The following is a 12,918-nucleotide window of genomic DNA, read 5'->3' as shown; positions in this document are numbered from 1 at the left end:
CTTTTAGCAGTGGACTGAGTGACGGTTATCATTTTTTTGTTCCTTTGTGCCTGTATTATTAGTATTATGTTTAATTTATGGCATCTTTAAATGAATTTTTTAAGCCACTTGTCTCTTTGTGAGGGTTAATTTTCCTAAAGCTAGATAATATAACTGCAAATCCTCTTACCAAGCACATCAAGCTGCAATGTGTCACAGTACACTGGAAGTGATTGAATGACCGAGGTCTCCACTCACAACCCCGTAAGTTTGATCCATCGCACTCTTCCCCAAGGACCCTCTTATACTGCACATGACTTATGATTATAGGACATAAGTATCAACTGAGGGAACCAGGATCAATTCTCATATTAAATATTAGTAAAACTTAATTTCTTTTTTTAATTTTTGAATTTATCTTTATTTTCGGCTGCACTGGGTCTTCATTGCCACATGCAGGCTTTTCTCTAATTGTGACGAGTGGAGGTTACTCTCCAGTTGCGGTGTATGGGTTTCTCACTGAGGTGGCTTCTCTTGTTGCGGAGCACAGGCTCTAGAGCATCCTGACTTCAGCTGTGACGGCTCAGTTGCTCCGCGGCATGTGGGATCTTCCCGGACCAGGGGTTGAACCTCTGTTCCCTGCATCAGCAGGCAGATTCTTAACCACTAGACCACCAGGGAAGTCCTGATTTCTTTTTTTAGATAAAAAGTTTGTTAGAATATTAGAAAGAGAAATTAGAAATGTAAGAAATTATAATATATTCTCCCCAAACTTCAACAGATGTTCTTCTCCCTGGCTTGCATATGTCCTACTTAACAGACGCTGCAATAGACTGAGTCCTTTGAGGATGGAACTTGCATCTCAGTTGCTGTTCTTCTCAATGCCTGGTATAGATCTGATATTTTGTGCTTTGGCAAATTTTGTACTTGTTGCATAAGTACCATGAACACATGGTTCCCAACTTCAGGAAGACTTGTTTTTCACCAAATGGATTGGGTCAATTATGACAGCCATGTTAAAAAAAGAAAATAGAACAGAAGCCTATCTAAGATACTATATATTTACTAAATTGTATCATATTGATGATAACATCCACTTGATTTTGGAGATAGGGAGTTAAATACAAATTGAAGGAGTCTTAGAAGTACAGAGAAATGGTCCACTTTGGCTGAGTTGTGACATTGGGGAACACTGCAGTCATCAGGGACAAAAGTGGCCTTTCCATCAAGGAGAACAAAGTGGATCAGGGGCACGGCCTGGCTGGGTATATGGTCATAAGGGGTAATGACCACACCAGCAGCCTGGCAGTAGGGGAAGGGCTGAGGAGACTTTTCAGGTAGAAGTCCCCTCATTGGCACTCCCTGGGTGGTTATTTCTGCTCTCCAGTGGCTTTCAGCTGATTCAGCAAAAGCCAGTGCACTGGGGCAGTCACAGAACCACAGAAACCAAAGCAGAATGCAGATCACCGTGGCCTCTTCCCCCTCCATATCACCCCTCTAATGCATACATTTGTCCTTGCTTGGCTTACTTAGCTTCAAAAACAAGTATTTATTTAGTGATCAAATGAGGCAAATACAATACAAGGCATCAGAGTTAAAGAAGAATGAAGTATAATTCCTGCCCTTAAGGAACGTAGTCCTAGGAGGGAGAGAGACACGTAAAAGAAGTATTTACATATCACACACCAAGTACCAACATGGACTTTGAACAATACTTTATGGGAGATCAGAGGAGAGACAACTAACCCAGTTTCAGGGGAAAGGGAGAAGGGATGAAGAGGAATGGTGCACATCAGAGACAGCTTCTTAGAGAAATGAACATCCACGCTGAGTCTTAAAGGTTGAGTTACACTAACTTAGGTAATGAGGGAATAAGAGAGCTCTTCTAAGCAGAGGAAAAACAAATGCTACTCAGTTGGAAAGTATCAGGCAGGTGGTAGAAGGAGATTAGTCTAGAGAATAAGCAGAGGCCTGTTCATCTAGGGTCTTAAACAACATGTTAAATAGCTTAGAAGAAATTGAACAGGGAACAAAATCTGAATTATGCTACATTTGTGTCAGCAGTACAGAAGAAAGCTGAAGAAAGAAGACCTGCTGGGAGATTACTGTAGTAATTTAGCTGAGAGATGGTAGAGGCTTGAGTTAAGGTCAAGATGAGGAGATGGGTACAAGGAATATGTCGGTGGTGATAGCAGAATATGAGACCGTGGATGGAGCTCAAATCTCCACCTTGAGTTGGGTTTGAGACAAAAGGAGAAGAGACTTACAGATAGATAATGAGTGCAGTGGGGGATTTTGTATTTATTTTTTAAAAATTGAAATATAGTTGATTTACAATATCATGTTAGTTTCAGATGTAAAGTACAGTAATTCATATATATATATATATTTTTTTTCCTTCTTAAGATTCTGTTCTCTTATAGATTGTTATAAAATATTGAGTAGAGTTCCCTGTGCTATACAGTAGGTCCTTGCTGGTTATCTATTTTATGTATAGTAAAGTGTAAATCTTAATCCCAACCTCCTAATTTATTCCTCCTCCCCACTGCCCCTTTCCCCTTTGGTAACCATAAGTTTGTTTTCTATATCTGTGAGTCTCTGGGAAATAAAATAATTTATAACTTTTTTAATGATTCCATACATAAGTGATATCATATGATATTTGTCTTTCTCTTTCTGACTAACTTCACTTAATATGATAATCTCTAGGTCCATTCATGTTGCTGCAAATGGCACTATTTCATTTTTTTATGGCTGAGTAATATTTCAGTGTGTGTGTGTGTGTCTGTGTGTGTGTATGTATACACACCACATTTTCTTAACCCATTTATCTGTCAGTGGACATTTAGGTTGTTGCCACATCTTGGATAGTATCTTGAGTAATGCTAGTAATAATTGAGATCCGTGTACCTTTGGTGACAAGTTTTGTTTTGAGCATAATGAATTTGAGGAACCGATGGGACATCCAGGTGAAAATTTCCATAAGGCAGCTGGGTCACAAAACCTAGTTTTCAGGGAGCAGCTTGAGCTGGAAATAATCTGCAATTCATGTGTGAGAGCTAAAACCATGAGATGTGAGTGACATGACTCAGAGAAGGGCACATTGTTAAAGAGTAGGGGGCAAGTACGGGGCCCTGTGGAACATCAGCATTTGTGGAGCGGGTAGAGATAAACCCAAGGAGCAAGGAAAGGAGCGCTCACTGTACTGCACACATGATGAGCATGCAGTCAGGGAACTGGACACCTAAGTAAACAAGCCCTGCTCCTTTGAATAGCCCACTGCCTCTATCAAGAGCCAAAGGCAGGCCCTGAGGAATGAGCAACATTCACAACAGGGGCAGGAGAGAGAAGTCCACAGACAGCAGCAAAGATTTGTTCTAAGAGGTGCAGAAACAAACAGGAGAGGGTGAGATCCTGAAGCCCAACGGCCAAGTATTTCAAGAAAGATGGAGGAACTGGTATCATGACTAGCAGAGAGTTCCAGGAAAAGAAAGGATTAAAAATGTCCCTTGGACCTGGCAACGTCAAGGGGACTGGCCATCTTAGTTACAGCAGTTTCGGTGGTGAAAGCCGGACCCAGATTCTTCTGGGACCAGGTTGAAAGGAAGGAAGGGAAGTAGGTCTCAACAGGCCGAGAGAAACCAGAGGAACCTCAGAATGAAAGTTGCTCTGGGACTGAAAAGAAGGCTTAGCAGGAAAGTGGGAAGGAGTGCCTTGTGGCCAGAAAGCAGAACTCCTCAGGGAGGACTCTGGGTTCCTTGGAAGAAGTGGCCAGAGAAGACTGGTGGTGACCTTGAGGAGGTCAATGAAGAGTCAGGCTGGGAGCTGGCCTGGCTGTCCACATGGAAACTGAAGTCACCAGGGCATGGACAGTGCGACTGTCCATGGACAGGGCACTGATCAGTTTCAGTGCCCTTGGGGAAATGGAAAAGGTTGCTAAGTGACAGAGATGAGAGGCGTAGGAGGTGATAGAGCACAGTGACGTCGGACTTAACAGAGACAGCGGTGCCGAAGCAACCTTGGCAAATGAAGTTGGCTTGAAGATCTTGAGGATGTGGAGAATGAGCCACCTTCCTAAGAGAGGGCCCCAGGGGAAGCAAGGCCTTTAGAGTTCACTTAAGACCCAGACAGGTGGGAAATATGGCTTGAATGTGCCCACACTGGTACAGGAGTTTCTGAAGACACAGTGAAAAGGTCTGGGGTGGGTGGGGGAGGAGTGGGAGATTGAATTAGAGAAGAGGACGCACAGAGCAGTTGGGCGGGGGGCGGGGTTGGGGGCGGCTAGAACACAAAGCAGGCTGGGAGCTGCAACAGAGGGCAAGGATGACAGAGCAGGGGGCCCAGGGGCCCCAGCTGCACAAAGAGCTGCCCAGTGAGGAGGCATCTGAAGACCCTGGGGGAGGCCAGAGGCCTGATCAGGGGAGGAAGTGGTGCCTGTGAACTGGGCAGGGCCTGTGCCCCAGAGCAGAGGCTTCAGGGGCAGCCCTGGGGGTCTTGCGGACGTTTTCCAGGCAGAAAGAGCTGTCCTAGCCGTTGTGTTTCTCAGCTTCCACGTGGCCACACTAGCTTTCCTTTCCCCCTGCCTCACCTCCTTCCCCCAGCACCCTTGCCCTCTGCTCACGTCTCCCCTGATCTGGAGCCATGGCACCTTGCGTGATCACCTTGTATGACCATGGTCACTGCTATGACCACGGGAAAAAGAATTTCTGTTCATTTTCCAAAATGACAGAAACTTTATCCTTCCAGAGGCAATGGTATATTTAAAAATTTCATAACAGAGATTGGTCACGTTTTTTATTTTACCAATGTTGATAAAAATTTTTGATGGAAATTTGTCAGACCATATGAAATGTGATTTAATTTTTCTTTATAATTAAGTGGCCTCATGTCTGTTTCCAAGGAGGGGGCCTATAGACAATAAATAAGTGGATGTGGTGATGAGGTCATCACTTGGGCACAGGTGTGCATCATGTTATACTATAGCTGATGTTCAAGGGACTCCTGGAATAGATCAGGGTCACTGTCCGTGTTGCCTCATCAGGGAGTCCTTAACCAACCCCTCGATGTTTCGTGGTCCACTTTGCAGTTGTCATTGATGGTTCTGCCTCTTGCCTTTACTCCACCTTTGATTTCTCTGGGCCTGACATGTCCTGCATCTTTCAATCCGTTGCTTCATTCTTTACATCACTGTTGAGGTGAAGTCATGAAAGCTATTCTGCCCCTCTAATGACATCACTAACTTAGACTTTGTGATGGCTATTTGCTGCTCAGAGACCTTTGGGTCTTCTTCCAGAATTGAGACTGTATTCTGGTTGCTTGATATTGCCTGATTTTATTTATTTAAAAAAAATTTACTGACTACTTATTCCCTACTTATGCCTAGGTTCTGAGCTAGGAACTAGAGGCAAAGAAGAAAACAAAGTCATCACCTTCATATCTGAGAAATCACTCTACATCAGCTCATAGAGGTCTTCTGCCTTCTATTTTATAATTGCATAGTACTCTATTGTGTAATGTCCTGTTCTCTCCTATGCATGACCATTTAGGTTGTTTCTAGTATCTTACAATCATAGACAGTATTTATACTTATATCTTAATTAGTATCAATTTTGGAAAAGAAACTGGCGTTCTCATTTCATATTTTCTGGGTAGATTTGTAAGTCTTGAGAAAGCACTGAAATACATGGAAGACATTAGAGAATGGGCAGCTGTGTGTAGTTCAAACTTGATGATGAAAAAGCAACACTATGGGGAAATAATGCTACATTATGGTGGATACAGCCCTGAAAGGAAGAGAAGATGAATTGGAATATATCCTTTAAGTCAGTGTTCCCTAAAGAGGAGTATGTGTACCCCAAGGGAAGTGCAAGGTAATCCTTTGTGGATGCAGGAATGAAATATTAGAACTATATATTTAAGTTTCAGCTAAAATGAAATAAATTTTCTATTACTTAATACACTGACCAACAGTGAAGACCTCTCTGTGTCAGTGTCTGATGGCCACAAGCCACATGTATACTCTGTGTAAGAAGGGGCTAGCAGTGGAAACCTCACCGGTTATTTTGCTGTCAGTTAACTGCTAATGCACTGTACTTTAAGTGCTATAACACGTCTCTGGTGTGGCTCGTTTCATTAAAGCAAGAGCAGTAAAATATAGAAGAATATTTACAGTACATTTTTAATGAGACGAGGAGTGACCATGAAAATTGTTTCTATCTCATAGAAATGTAATGGTGAACTCATGAAAAATTACTTTGAAGAGCTGTGAATTTAGAGATGGAATTTAGCTTTTTTTTTTTAATCAGAAGAGAAGTACTTCAAATTTACTGACATTTCTGTGAAAATTTGGAGCTTCCCAGCTGATGCAGTGGTAAAGAATCTGCCTGCCAATGCAGGAGATACAAGAGACGAGGGTTCCAACCCTGGGTCAAGGAGATCCCCTGGAGAAGGAAATGGCAACCCACTCCAGTGTTCTTGCCTGGAGAATCCCAGAAACAGGGGAGCCTGGTGGGCTGCCATCTATGGGGTCGCACAGAGTCGGACACGACTGAAGCAACTTAGCAGCAGCAGCAGCAGCACCTTTAAAAATAATTTAGAAACTATCTTTTCTTAAAATTTTCCAAAACAAGGGTTTTCAATGGATTTTTAAATCCAGAAGTTGTAAATAATAAAATTCAATGCCTTCTGATTAGTGTGCAAGTAGAAGTGGTTTATAGCAGAGACAAATGGAATTTCACTAGCCAAATTTCAATGAAAACCAGCACATATGTGCGGGCAATGATCCACCTCTCCTATCTGAATCTACAAATGTTATGAGATATCTTTCTCACTGTGGTCGTCTGTAAACTGAAGAATCAGGATAGACTAAGCTTGGAACTAGCACTCTGAATTGCTGAATTACAATATGTAAAGTCAAGATTTAAAAAAATAAACATCTTCAGTAACATTGCTCTCTCCACATATCATTTGTTCATTTTAGTGGGATTAAAAAGACCTCTCAGAATGGCTATCATCAAAAAGACCACAAATAAAAATGTTGGCAAAGATGTGGAGAAAGAGGAACCCTGGACCCTTGTATACTATTGGTGGAAAGGTTAATTGATACAGTCACTGTGGAAAAGAGTACAGAGGTTTCCTTAAAAAAAAAAAAAAAAAAACTAGAACTACCACATGAAGAAAGCTGAGCACCGAAGAATTGATGCTTTTGAGCTGTGGTGTTGGAGAAGACTCTTGAGAGTCCCTTGGACTGCAAGGAGATCCAACCAGTCCATTCTGAAGGAGATCAGTCCAGGGTGTTCACTGGAAGGACTGATGCTGAAGCTGAAACTCCAATACTTTGGCCACCTCATGCGAAGAGCTGACTCATTGGAAAAGACCCTGATGCTGGGAGGGATTGGGGGCAGGAGGAGAAGGGGACGACAGAGGATGAGATGGCTGGATGGCATCACCGACTCGATGGCCATGAGTCTGAGTGAACTCCGGGAGTTGGTGATGGACAGGGAGGCCTGGCATGCTGCGGTTCATGGGGTTGCAAAGAGTCGGACACGACTGAGCGACTGAACTGAACCGAACCATGTGATCCAGCAAGTCTACTCCTGGGTATATATTTGAAAAAGAAAATGAAAAAGCTAATTTGAAAAGATATATGGACTTCAGTGTTCATATCATCGTTATTTACAATAGCCACGATATGAAAGCAGCCATCAATAGATGATGGATAACGAAGATGAGATATACACACAATGAAATACTTCTCAACCACAAAAAGAAAGAAATGTTGCCATTGGCAACACCATGGATGGATTCGGAGAGCATTATGCTAAGTGAAATAAGTCAGAGTTGACGGTAAATATCTGTACAATATCACTTATATATGGAATCTAAAAAATACAACAGACTAGTGACTATAACAGAAAAGAAAGAGACTAATGGATAAAGCGAACAACCTAGTGGTTACCAATGGTGAGGGGAGGGGCAATTAAGGGAGAGGGGTAAGAGGTGCAAACTATTAGGTACAAAACAATCTACAAGGACCTACTGTACAACACAGGGAATATATGGTCACTATTTTATAATAACTCCAAATGGAGTATAACCTCTAAAAAGTGTGAATTACTCCATTGTACACCTATAATTGGGCTTCCCTGGTAGCTCAGCTGGTAAAGAATCTGCCTGCAGTGCAGGAGACCCTCATTTGATCCCTGGGTTGGGAAGATCCCGTGGAGGAGGGCATGGCAACCCTCTCCAGTATTCTTGCCTGGAGAATACCCATGAACAGAGGAGCCTGGCTGCTATAGTTCACAGGGTCACAAAGAGTCAGACATGATTGACTAAGCACAGAACAGCACACCTGTAATTTATATAAATAATATTGTATAGTAACTATACTTCAATAAAAATAAATTTCAAAAAGAAAAAAGCTTCTCTATTATCAATAAACAAAATTTATATTATTTTAAAATATGATTTATTTACTATTCATATGTTCCCTATCATTACATTAGTACTATATACTATTTATAAATAAACTAGCCAGCACATGTGAGGGATTGTGTTTAAAACAATTTTTTACCATGCACTCCTATGTTCATTACAGCATGATTTACAGCAGCCAAGATTTGTAAACAACCTGTGCCGATCAACAGACAGATGAATACAGGTGATGTCACACACACACACACACAATGGAGAATTGCTGCTGCTGCTGCTGCTAAGTCACTTCAGTCGTGTCCGACTCTGTGCGACCCCATAGATGGAAGCCCACCAGGCTCCCCCATCCTTGGGATTCTCCAGGCAAGAACACTGGAGTGGGTTGCCATTTCCTTCTCCAATGCATGAAAGTGAAAAGTGAAAGTAAAGTCGCTCAGCCGTGTCTGACTCTTCACGACCCCATGGACTGCAGCCTACCAGGCTCCTCCATCCATGGGATTTTCCAGGCAAGAGTACTGGAGTGGGGTGCCATTGCCTTCCCCGAATGGAATGCTACTCAGTCATAAAAAATAATGAAAATTTTGCCATTTTAAGTGACATGGATGGACCTGCAGGGCATTATGCTAAGTGAAATAAATCAGAGAAAGACAAATCCTGTATGATTTCACTTATATGTGGAATCTAAAAAACAAAACAAATATAACAGAAGAGAAACAGAGTCATAGATGCAGAGAAACAGGTGGTTGCCAGAGAAGAAGGGGCTAGGAGGATAACTGAAATAGATGGAGGTTAAGAAATACAAAATTCCAGTTAGGAAATAAATGAGTCACAGGGAGAAAATGTACAGAGTAAGGAAAAGAGTCAATCATAATGTAATATTTTTATATGGTGACAGATGGTAACTAGATTTATCATGGTGATCATTTTGTAATGAATAGAAACGTCAAATCACTATGTTGTGTACCAGGAACTAACATAGTGTTGTAGGTCAATTATACTTCAAACACAAACTCATAGAAAAAGAGATTAGATTTGCAATTATCAGAGGTGGGATGGCAATTGGCTAAAGGTGGTCACAAGGTATAAATTTCAACTTATTATAAGAAAAATAATTACTAGAAATTTAATGTATAACATGACTAATATAATTAACACTGCTGTATGTTATATTTGAAAATTGTTGAGGGTAAATCCTAAGAGTACTCATCTCAAGGAAAAAAAATTTCTTTTTCTGTAATTTTGTATCTATATAAGATGATAAATGTTTGCTAAACTTATTGTGGTAATCATTTTGTGAGGTATGTATGTCAAATCTAATTATGCTGTACATCTTAACCTTATATAGTGCTGATATCAATTATATCTCAATGAAACTAGAAGAAAAATCAATTCCTTACTGATTATGATGTGTGGTCAAATACCTGGAGACCAACTTCTAAAGAATATATTCAACAAATGAACTTTTCATCATTAATACAAAACTAGAATTTTAAAAATTATTTTAATTTCCCAATTTCCAGACATTGTTACTAATAGGGTAGTGTCCTATCTACCTCTAAAGGTGACCAATAAAACTTATTTGTTTGCACGCTCTCTCTACATAGATGCTAGACAGATGATAGATAGATAGACATAGAGATGATATATAGGCTGTATATCTATGGAGTGAAAATCACTCTTTCATGTCACTTGCAACCCCATGGACGGTCCATGGAATTCTCCAGGCCAGAATACTGGAGTGGGCAGACATTCCCTTCTCCAGGGGATCTTTCCAACCAAGGGATCGAACCCAGGTCTCCCACATTGCAGGTGGATTCTTTACTAGCTGAGCCACCAGGGAAGTCCATATATCTATAGGTATGTGTATATTACATATATATATATATAATACACACACACACACACACATAACCTTTCCTTTTTTAAACATTTGAGAAAGAGTAGCAGATTCTGATCCTTTATTCCTAAATACTTGAGTGTATATTTCCTAAGAATAGGACATAATTACACTATAGTCATCAAAGTCAGGAAATTAATGTTGATATTGACAGCAGAACTTAAAGACGTTGAACTAATCTGATCAGCTAATAAATGTAAGACTGATGAAGTCAAACACTGAGAATAAATCAGATGTCTTTCCTGGGTTATTTCATCTGTAACATGAAAACTAATGCATGTCTTACATATGCCACAAAAATTCTATGAACTTTAAGAAAATGTTAAAAACCACTTTGATAAATTAAAACATCACATAAGTTAAAGATTGATATAATCATTTTCTATCCATTTGTGTTTGTTATGTGTATGTAGTTGTTATTAAATCTAATTATTGTAAGCACTGTTTTAAAGTGCCAGGATATCTTAATTAAAAATAAAAATCCAGTAGTCAAGTTTACCATTAGATTGAGAAGGGAAATCTTAACATAGGCATAATGTAATCTGCAATTACAATGAGAAGCTCAGCAGCAAAACCCTGTGCCTGGCAAGAGACAGGCAGCTGGGTGAAAAGTATCTCCATCATGGGTTGTGTGGATAGAGCACTGTATTTTTGCCTCACGTGTTTATTGAGAGGAACTGGGCTTGATTTATAGCTAGTGCAATTTACTGCTAATTACCAATACTTTGCAGATTATCAGAGGTTAGGTGAGAAAAACAGCCATGTCAACTTAATAGCACTGGTACCAAGAATTCCCAAGAGATCAGGAACTTGGAAGCAAACGGGAGCAGAAATTTATAGGAGGAACTACAGAAAGCTGTTTTCCTTTCTTTTTTTAACCTAAATGTCCATTGACAGAGGAATGGATAAAGAAGATGTGGTACATATTATATACACAATGGAGTATTACTCAGAAGGTTGTTTTTCAACTTGACTCTCAGGTTAATAGGAACATCAAAGGGATTATTTCAGAGTCTGCTTACTTGGTGTCTGTCTGTCTGTCTGTGTCTCTGTCTCTCTCGCCTCACTGTAAATGCCCCTGGTATTCCTTAAGAAACCAAAAAGCCTTTAGAAAATTACAAAAGTCTTAGCACAGAGGACAAAGGCTTCTTAGACTGGGTGGAAGAAATAATACAGAATGTATTAAACATGGGGGGACATTTATGAGAAGACAGAGGGGAATTTCAGCAAGCTTAAAGCTTGAAGGTAAAAGAGAAAGACCAGAAACTTTTCATCCTTGGTGTTCCCTTTCCCTCTTCCCTGAAAACCTTCCTACTCAGGATGAATACAGATCTGAGGAAAAAGCAGCATCTTCAGCCCTTAAAAATAATCAAGAGAACTCCCAGACCTGAAGTTGTGAGAAATCCTGATTTGAACATCAGGCAAGGAAAGAACTATAAGATGGTCACTCCTTCCTGAAGCTGATGGAGAAACCCAGCCAGATCTCACAAAGTAAATCAGGTTTTCTCATTTCTTCTTCCAGCTGAGGTTTTGTGAATTTGGAAGAGACAGGAGGAGAGGAGAAATGAACAGCTGGCTCTACAGATAATATCCAAAAAGAGGATTTGGTTCTCTAAACCATGGCTTGTGATACTAGAATGATAGGCTCCTGGCAAGAAGAAGGCATCTCTTAAAACCAGGATGAATGTGTTTGGCAAGAAGCTCTATGATCTGATAAAGAGGACTTCAAAGTGAAATTTAGAGAAGGGAGCAGGGAATGTGGTCAGACAAAATTGTGATGATCCAGAGAGATGGTGAAGGACAGGGAAGCCTGGCATGCTGCAGTCCATGGGGTAGCAAAGAGTCCTGTCCTGCACATCTTCCCCAGCCCCTCCAGATCCTCTCTCTGCCCTTCTCCCTCTGCTCTGTGCCTGGGAATCTGACCATACAGGCTGAATCATTGGACTCCCATGCTTTCTATTTGTTTTGGACCCATGAGACCCACCTTATAGAAATTCTCTCAAGGCTCAAGTAACGACACCTCCTTCTTGCCCTTCAGTCCTAGGACTGGAAATGGCTCCACACAGTTCCCACACCCAGGGTCCTCCATGATCTTGCTTCAGTTTCCCCACATCATGCCCTCTCCTTTGTAATGTCTTGTTGTTTAGTCACTAAGTTGTGTCTGATTCTTTGTGAACCCATTGATTGCTGCACACCAGGCTTCCCTGCCTTCACTATCTCCTAGAATTTGCTCAAATTCATGTCCGTTGTGTCAGTGATGCCATCCAACCGTCTCTCCTCTGTCGTCCCCTTCTTCCCCCCGCCCTCAGTCTTTCTCAGCAAAGGTTTTTTCCAGTGAGGCAGCTTTTCGCATCAGGTGGCCAACTATTCGAGCTTCATTCTTTAGTATCTGCTTTTCACATTGCCCTGTCCAAGGATACCAGCTGTATTTTCCATAACTCTGAGAGATTGTTCTATCTGTGGAGGATGAGTGGTGCAAAGTAGAAACAGGGGATATATGGGAGGAAATGCCCAGTGATTTCTATAGACATGTGAAAGGGAAGAGAGACAGAGTTGTAACAATTGTGGCAGGAGCAGCGGTAGCTGTGACTTCAGAAGACTGCCTGGCAATG

The sequence above is a fragment of the Bos indicus x Bos taurus genome, chromosome 3, assembly GCF_003369695.1.
Source record: "Bos indicus x Bos taurus breed Angus x Brahman F1 hybrid chromosome 3, Bos_hybrid_MaternalHap_v2.0, whole genome shotgun sequence".
In the NCBI taxonomy this organism is placed as follows: domain Eukaryota; kingdom Metazoa; phylum Chordata; class Mammalia; order Artiodactyla; family Bovidae; genus Bos; species Bos indicus x Bos taurus.
This window is presented reverse-complemented; position numbering follows the sequence as displayed.